A 9162-nucleotide genomic window follows, 5' to 3' on the forward strand; every position below is an offset into this window, starting at 1 on the left:
AAGCATGAGTTGCACTTAAGTTCATGAAATGTTTATAGACTCCAACTCTTAGTACTATTAATGCAATTATATTTCATATGAGTTTGTCATAAATCAAACTATGGTACATTCAATACAACTTCATTTGCTTGTCATACGAAGAAAAATAGAAGAATTAAATTAAACAAACTGATGAACCGAGCCGAATAAATCCAACCCAACCCAAACTGATTAGTTTGATTCATTTGTTGGGTTGTAGTTTATTTGATAACACTTGCATATTAGAACAATTCAATATTACATGCCTTACTTACAAGTAAAATACTAGATCATCAACTTTTTGTTTTATAGTCCAACAACCTCTCAAAAAAATAGATTTCAAACTTGAGAGAAAAAAATATATTGAGTAGGAGTTAAAAATGTTGCATTTTTTTAGAAAGGGCATTTGGTCTAGTGGTATGATTCTCGCTTAGGGTGCGAGAGGTCCCGAGTTCAATTCTCGGAATGCCCCTATGTTCATTTCTCAAAAGATGAGCCTCAGAGAAAGCAATTCAACAGCAACCTTACTACTCCACGACGATATATGTCTTAAATGGAATTATAAAACTTAGACTTTATAGATCTACTTTCGAAAGAAAAAATGATTATCGTTTTGGGTGTGAGAGGTCTCATGTAATATGCCTAGATCAACTAAGAATTATAGATAGATCTACTTTCGAAAGAAAAAATAGCACTGCTTATGTAATGTCATGTTAAATATGTTAAGGGACCTCATGCATATATGTATGTCACGTGCATCGGGATTCTTCCCCTTTATGATACGAAAGAATGAAATACGATATTTATGTTCGCCATGATATCATGCGGGCCCTTTTCTGTTCTGAGGTGTCCGGCTACGTGTAACACGTTGTGCCCGACCAAGTCAGGCCCAGGGGGCACGTATAAGAGCCCGCCTGGTGGGTTCATGTACACGTACATGGGCCATGTGTGAAGGAGTACCACACATCCAACCCTACCCGGAATAGAAAAGCGCCCAAGGCTTTGAAAAGTTTATGAAAAGTTAGGTCCCGCTCATATGTTGCATGTTTTTGCATTCCTAACCCCAACAGTGGGGTGACTTACTTTGTATTTCATAAAATACTCAAGCCACGTGCTACCTACATTTTTCAGGTAAAGGCAAGGCGCCAATGTACGGTTGACGGCGGAGCTGAGGCCACCATGGAAGTTGGAGACGGGATATTTTTAGGAGTTTACTTTTATTAGACTGTTTTAAGTTATAGGATTGAGTACCGTTTTATTTGGATTTATTTTGGATTCAGTATTGAAGGTTTATTTTCGGAGTTTAGGTAATGTTTTGGATTCATGAATTTTTATGAAAGACTATTTCAAGGTTATTTATGATGAGCTTCCGCTTAATGAGATAAGTATGCATGGGTGACGTCACTAATTAGGTTAAAGAAAATTAGGGCGTTACATCTCAAGTTAGAGAATATGAGAATAGAGAATGAAACATATTCTTGGCAAAATAAAGATCGTCTCGAGCCAGACTTCAAAAAGAGCATTACACAAATTGTTCTGTTGTATTCTTTCTAGGAACTTCTTCGGGTGCAAGAGGTCTCGAGTTCAATTCTCTGAATGCCCCTCCGAAAGAAAAAATAGACTAGCAACTAAGAATTATAGATCTACTAAAAAGGCATTTGGTCTAAGTGGTATGATTATCGTTTTGGGTGTGAGAGGTCTCAAGTTAGAGAATATGAGAATAGAGAATGAAACATATTCTTGGCAAAATAAAGATAGTCTCGAGCCAGACTTCAAAAAGAGCATTACACAAATTGTTCTGTTGTATTCTTTCTAGGAACTTTCCATTATGTTATCCGCTGTCGTTAAATAGATCATTTGTTGTCACAATCCTTTTAAGGAAGATGCACCCAAATAACCTCCATTATGTTATCCGCTGTCGTTAAATAGATCATTTGTTGTCACAATCCTTTTAAGGAAGATGCACCCAAATAACCGATGACGAAGTTTCAGAGAGCCATAGGCTCGAATCCTGTCACCTTGATGTGGTATTCTCAGGGGCCGAAGTGCAAAGCCCCATAGCCTATCCGTGGTCAGGAAGGCAGGCGAACCGCGTACACTGAAAAAAAAAAAAAAAAAGATCTTCTTTTCTATCACACGTAGAATTGTCATTCTTTTGTCTTTTGAAACCCCTTACCTTATCAATCATCAGGCAGGTTTTTGGTATCATATTTCAAGATAATTATTATGAAAAAGCTATTCCACTAGTGTGACTTAGATACCCCTTCTTTGAGGTATCAGTCATGCTATTTGAATAGCCTGAAGTCATCATAGCCTCTCCACCAGTTCCGAAGACTCCTTCGGCATCAATGTGCTCTAATGAAAGAGATCAGACCCTTTCCTGAACCAGAACCGGGCACAAAACGCCGAATGAGAAAGTCGAAAGCAAGCTCTTTTCGCGTATACGCAATCTTGAAACCCAATTAGCTCACGGACTGTCTCCTCAACCCTGGCGAGTATGAGTGCTTGGTAAGAGAGAATGTCGAATGAGAAAGACATTCGATTACGACAACATTCGCAACTACTAAAGTGCACTAAACCTAGTAGAGATCTTCGACATAACGATAATGGAACTTCAAGCCCATTTAATATATCCGCTCTGTACCTTATTGTTGACCGAATCGGATGCACGCCAGGCCTAAATTCTCTCTCAGTCACCTGGAGACGAAAGGAAGTTCAGATCCGAAGTTTACGAATCGAAGAGAAAGTGGATCTGAGTTCTACACGCTTTCATTTTCAAAAGCTTCGCTTGCCTACGGTACTTTATTCATGATGTGCAACAATAGGGTCATCTCTCAGCCGTGTATAGAGAATTCCTTGATCATTTCTTTGGCGGATAATACAAATGAAATTGCTTCCCTGAGCCCCATCTTATGTGTCCATTCTTGTCTTGTTGGTTTGTTGTATTATTCTATACCTCTCTCGATTGATAGAAAGACGTTCGGGAGCTGGGAGGGCCTATCGTGAGGGAACTTTCCTTTTCACGGTAGGCAAAGGTAAAGCGGGAGCTGCATATGTCCACGGTGATCAAGGCAGAGTGACTCCTTCTTTAAAAGAGGTTGGTTTTATCGAAACTGTTAGATCCGCTTTCGTTAAAGAAAAAATAGGAGCTTTTGGTTTGACCGATGTCGATTCGTATGGCAATGCGAACTCGACTCAGGATGAGGATTCTGCTTTTCATACTGTTGCTATGAGCCGAAAGAGCTGGTAAGCCATCTAGTTAAACGAAAGGAAAAAGCACGTACGGGTTGACCTTGTTACAAGGGGCGGGGGCCAGCCAAAGAAGGTCAGTCGGACTAGGTTAGGATCGTTAATCCAGTTTAGCTAGGTTCTTCCATGCGAGAATGTATGCGTATCGGTATACTCTTTAGGACCGGTTGCTTCCTCTTTTTGTTTATACGTTTGGAGAAACCTGCTAAGCCCGTCTTTCTTACCAGGTGTGATTTAATCTTTCAGCTCAAACATTCCTATCGTCCCATGGAAAAGGTAGGAGTATGACTACCTTTTCCTTTTCTTGACCGAGCCAAGGGATCATTCAGTTTCTACCAAAAAGTTTGCTATCTATTAGTTGTCGTAATCGAATGTATTTCTCATTTCATGATAGCTCCTCCAAGAGCTTCCTGGTCCGTAGTAGACGAAATCTTGGACTTCTATCAGACTTATAGCATTGCCTGGTGAGCTCGCCGTTTAGGGTTGGCCTTACAGGAGATCGAGCAGCCTTTCTTTCCCTACCTGGTATGCTTTCCCGATTATCGTGTAACTAGCCAACTAGCCAAAGAGAGAGGGAGAGGGATCATGTCAATCAATTTGTATGTGCATTTTGTCCGTCTTGTACTTGCCTGCTTAGCTTTCTTAGCCAACATCTCCGGTTTTTCCCGAACCAAGAGGTCCTGCTTATCCATACCCAACAGTCACACTTTAAGCTGAAAGACTGATGTTTTTTCATAAAGTCGGTTCATAGATCAAGAAAGAATGAAGCTGCTTACAGGGACGGTTACGCGATACGTCTTTTCATACTCGCCTTTTCTTTAAAGTCCGCTCTCATCCATGACCAACTCTTAGTTACTTGAAAAAAAAAATGATAAACATGGAGTGAGTAAAACTTAGTAAGTAGCCTACTAGTAGGTTCTTAATCGCGACCATAAGCTAGGATATTACTTCTTGTTATGTTTTCGGGATCTTAAAACCTTCCCCTCAAATAACCTTCAATTTTCTCCCCATGAACACAATTTTCTCCCCATCTATCTTTTTTTAAATGCTTTTGAAAGTTAAAGAGTAGTTTTGAAGTTTTTTTTTTTTTTTTTTTTTTTTTGGAAAATTCAACCGTATTTTAAAAAAAAAAAATTATGAGTATTCTTTTTAGATAAAAGTGCAAAGTTCAATGGTATTTTTATTAATTTAGATTATAATTTAAAAAAAAAATACAAATTTTTGTTTATTAAGTTAATATTAATTTTATTAAAATACATAACACCACATCAAAATTAATTTATTGGGACTAAAATTAAAACTAAAAAATCAATTTATTTTAAACTAAAAAATTAATTTATTTTAAAACTAAAAAGTATACTTTGTTTGACTAAAACATCCCTTATCCCAACTATAAAGAATTTAATTCCAAGCTCTCTTCTAATAGACAAACGATTTATTAACATCTGTTGTAAGATTTCACTTCATCAATTTAAGTAGCGTTCAACTATAAATATCGAATTTTAAAGTATTGCTCGGCAAAGTAAATCTGTTGAAACTATCTATCAAAGGTGTTCCATAATGAGTTGTGGAGAAGTGTTTCCTTCAATTCAAATTTCAATTAAGGATGTCAATGACAAAAGAGTGGAAGAGGCTAGAAGGTTTGTAGTGGAAGAAAATAACAAGAGTCATGGACATCGTTTCGTTTACAAGCTCTATCATGTGTCTTATTCAAGGTTACTTAAATCTCGTTGAATTGGTGCACCTTTCACATCAGAGACTTTTGTGCCTTAAACCAAGCTCTTTGCAATTGCGAACTTATTAAAAACTCTTTGCTTGCTGCAACATTTGCTTGACATAATTGGACCAAAGGACGGTATGGACGACCATAGCTCACTGAATTTGTCTCCAATCATAAAGTGTGACGTCGGATCTTTGTGCATACCATATTCATTAACTATAACACGGCAAGAAATTTTTTATGTTTTGACTGGGCATGCCATATTCTGTTGTTCTTATATAGCTTTAGTTACTTGTGATTAAAGCAAAGAAGTATAGACATGGTTTCCAACCAACCCTTCCTTTATAGTTAGTTCGACGAATGGGTTTTTGTTATCATTTTATCATTAACCCTTCCGCTCGATTTTGTGTTATGATATCATACAGGGATTGAGAATCGACCTTACTTGGACAAAATTATATACTGTTTGATAATTATTGTTGATAACATAGATAAATTGAATTATAAGCATGTTAAGTTCAAAAGTAACAAATTACTTGTACACTTTTACTTATAATATTCGTATTCTTTATATAGCTATAAGGAAGGGAGGGATAGAAAAGATACTCATAATATCATTATGACTATGCCATATTTAATTAATAAAAGAGAGTAATACATCCACAAACACACACACATATATTTCGAGAGAGAGAGGGCTTATTATAAGTAGAGATAGCATTCTAGTAGTTGTATTGCTACTTGGGGACAAGGAACTCGAGAACTTCTTTAAAAGATGAGAGTTTATGAGTAGGTGGCGATGGATATATCACATGCATAAAAAGAAAGTTCTGCACCTTTGTAATAAAAGACCAAGGAATATCATCGTTATTTATAACTTCTATCACAATAATATAAATTCTGCGAGGACGACGTTCTCTAGTCATACCAACCAGACCGTTCACCACACGATTGTAGATGAAACGATGTCTACTATTCTCATTATTCTTTTCAACTTCGAACGTTCCTGCATTCCGCACTACTAGGATATTGACATCCTTAATTGGTACTAAACCATCTAAAGGCAACCCTTCCACACGGCTCATTCTAACACCTTTGGTAAATAGTTCCAAGAGACATTGTTAGGCCGATTTTGTTCATGAATACTTAAGCATTTGATATTTATAGTTGTAGTTGAACGCTACTTAAATTGATGAAGTGAAATCTTCCAATGGAGTCTAATAAAGCGTTTGTCCATTAGAATAGGTTGGAATTAAATTCTTTATAGTTCGAGATAATAGTTGTATTCTTTAAGTCATTGAGACTAGTGTTACTAGTACTTGTTAGTATATTTGAGTATAAATATTAAAATGATTAGTTATTAAATATTGTTTGAATTAAAGCGTTTATAATTCAAATGATGTTCATAACATAATTCATAAAAAAATAAATAAAATAATTAGGAAGCATTTATGTGCTAGATCAAAATAAGATGCATAAAAAGAACTTGCCGTAATTATTTCATTCATCGACCGTTAATCTTAAAAGTAACTTAAAATATTGCAATATTGTGATTCAATCGCCTATTATGAAATTAGGCCAGAACTAAATAAATAATATTTAAAAGATGGAAAAATTCATAAGCCAACCAAAATATGTATTCAAAGATGAAGAATTCACAACAACAATCACAAACAATATTAATTAGCATCTTGTCTTTTGGTTTGTCAAATTTTCAAACATGAACAAACCTCAATTTCGAGTCGGTGAGTATTATGGATCTTTTGAGGAATTCATCAAATTCCCTCTCCACAAGTAGTAGTATAACTACTAGATTGCTCTAGCTTTCTTTACACTTACACACTTACAATAAGTCCTCTCTCTATATGTGCTTGTGGGACATTACTCTCTTTTATCTATAAGAATGGCATAGCTATAATGATATTGATATAATAATCCTTATATAAGTATCTTTTCTTTTTCTCTCGTAGCCACCTTATACATAACATGTTAAATTAACTCAAACTTAAAAAAATAATTTATCTCTTTTGGAGATGCGGGGTATCGATCCCCGTACCTCTCGCATGCTAAGCAAGTGCTCTACCATCTGAGCTACATCCGCACAATTTTTGCATCATAAAACCCTAAATTTCCCGTCATCAATAATAGTGAAAATGAAGAAATATTGCTACCCAACATGTCATGAATAAGGAAAAATTGAAAAGAAATAATATAATTAATAATAGATAGTCTTAATTTTGGAGAAGCGGGGTATCGATCCTCGTACCTCTCGCATGCAAAGCAAGCGCTCTACCATCTAAGCTACATCCCCATAATTTTTACATCATAAAACCCTAAATGTCCCATCATCAATAATAGTGACAATAAAAAATATCAAAATATTAATAACAAATAGTTTGGTTTGGTGATGCGGGGCATCGATAATTGTGAAAATGAAAAAATATAATAACAAAAAATACTTTCTTTTGGAGATGCGGGTTATCAATCCCCGTATAACTCGCATGCAAAGCGAGCGCTCTACCATCTAAGCTACATCTCCACAATTTTTCCTTATTTATGACATAATGAATAGTGTTATTTTTTTATTTTCACTATTATTGATGAAGAGATGTTTAGGATTTTGTGACATAAAAATCTTGAGGATATAGCTTAGATGGTAGAGCGTTTGCATCCAATGTGAGAAGTACTGGGATTGATACCATGCATCAACAAACGAAACGATTACTAAATATATTAATTTTTTTTTTAATTTTTCCTTATTTACGACATAATGAGCGGGGATAGTTTTTCACTTTCAATATCATTGATGACGGGAAGTTTAGAGTTTTTTTATGTAAAATCGTGGGAATGTAGCATGCGAGAGATACGGGGATCGATACCTCGCATCTCCAAAAGAAACTATTCGTTATTACTATTTTATTTCTATTCAATATTTCCTTATTTATGACATTATGAGTAGCGATATTTTTTTCATTTTCACTATTATTCATGACGAGACGTTTAGGGTCTTGTGTCCTAAAACTCATAGTTTGTAAACAAAAACATATTCTATTTTCAATAAAGTTATTATTGTTGTTTATTCAGTAAAAATTGTTATTGAATAAAGTGAACTTTACGATCATTCATCTAAATCCAATAAACTAAGAACACTCTGGCTATAGTATGATTACTTGAACTATATGTAGAGACATAAGAGTGGATCAAGTTCAAGTATATAGTCAAAATGATCTATAGTATAAGGATAAGGCTGAGTACCTTGGGGACACTATGGATGCGGCCCACTTTTGTATATGATATAAACAATGTGTTCACTAAATTGTACATGTGAAGACATGTGAGTGCGGGCGTCCTATGCAATGAGTATTGCATAAGATCGGACCATGAAGAAAACCACTCTCACTTTATAATGTCGTTTACTGTTGAGACTTATTTTCTTTTCATTCGATAACCTAGGTAACTCGGTTTTAATCCTGAGCTAACCATGAACTCCTGTTTATTCGAAATTATCCTTAGATTTGCACAAGTGAGAGTGGCTCTAGTTCGCCGACTCAATAGGCCTCCCATTTCAGGGGTAAGATTGGGTGAATGGCTGGGGTCGTAGGGTGCAAGATGGAATCCACTCCTACACACTTTTAGGGATAGAAGAAAGGTAGTTCCCTTAAGCACTGACTCCAGGTCTTGAACAAGGGGCCCCACCCTCTCATTGTCCTGAGAGGGATTCGGTTTACTGGTTGGACCACAAACCAATTGTTCATTAGAGGATCAGTGACATAAGGAACAAGAAGTAACTTTAGGGGTAAAACGGTAAATTGACCCAGCTCTAGTTACGAACACCCTGTGAAGGATCGACTTACTAATCATGGTCATATCAAAGGGACAGAAATATATCTATAGTGAGGGGAGTGCAACTACTAGGCTATAGTGGAGTGTTCTAGTAGTTAACGAATGTTGGTTAACAAGGTTGATGAGTTTAGCCGGTTAATCTTGGATCGTTGGAGCCCATGATCTATAGGTCCATTAGGTCCCTCTGCTAGCTCATATCGGACTAAACCATAGAACAGTGTGACGAGTGAGTTCGAAGTGTTCGAATTCAAATTAAGGAATATGCGCTACATATACACGATATATTTAACCACATTTTTTTTTATTTACGAATTAAACAAAAAGAGAGAATT

The 9162-nt window shown here is 36.0% G+C and overlaps 1 non-coding gene across 1 annotated transcript; it reads left to right on the top strand.

Moving 5' to 3' along the window:
- Positions 1-418: 418 nt before the first annotated feature.
- TRNAP-AGG (transfer RNA proline (anticodon AGG)) lies at positions 419-490 on the top strand. Its single transcript has one exon. It is a non-coding gene; the product is annotated as a tRNA-Pro (tRNA).
- The last annotated feature ends 8672 nt before the right edge of the window (positions 491-9162 follow it).

The sequence above is a fragment of the Cucurbita pepo genome, chromosome 10 (assembly GCF_057944985.1).
Source record: "Cucurbita pepo subsp. pepo isolate OVF chromosome 10, ASM5794498v1, whole genome shotgun sequence".
Classification (NCBI taxonomy): Eukaryota; Viridiplantae; Streptophyta; class Magnoliopsida; order Cucurbitales; family Cucurbitaceae; genus Cucurbita; species Cucurbita pepo.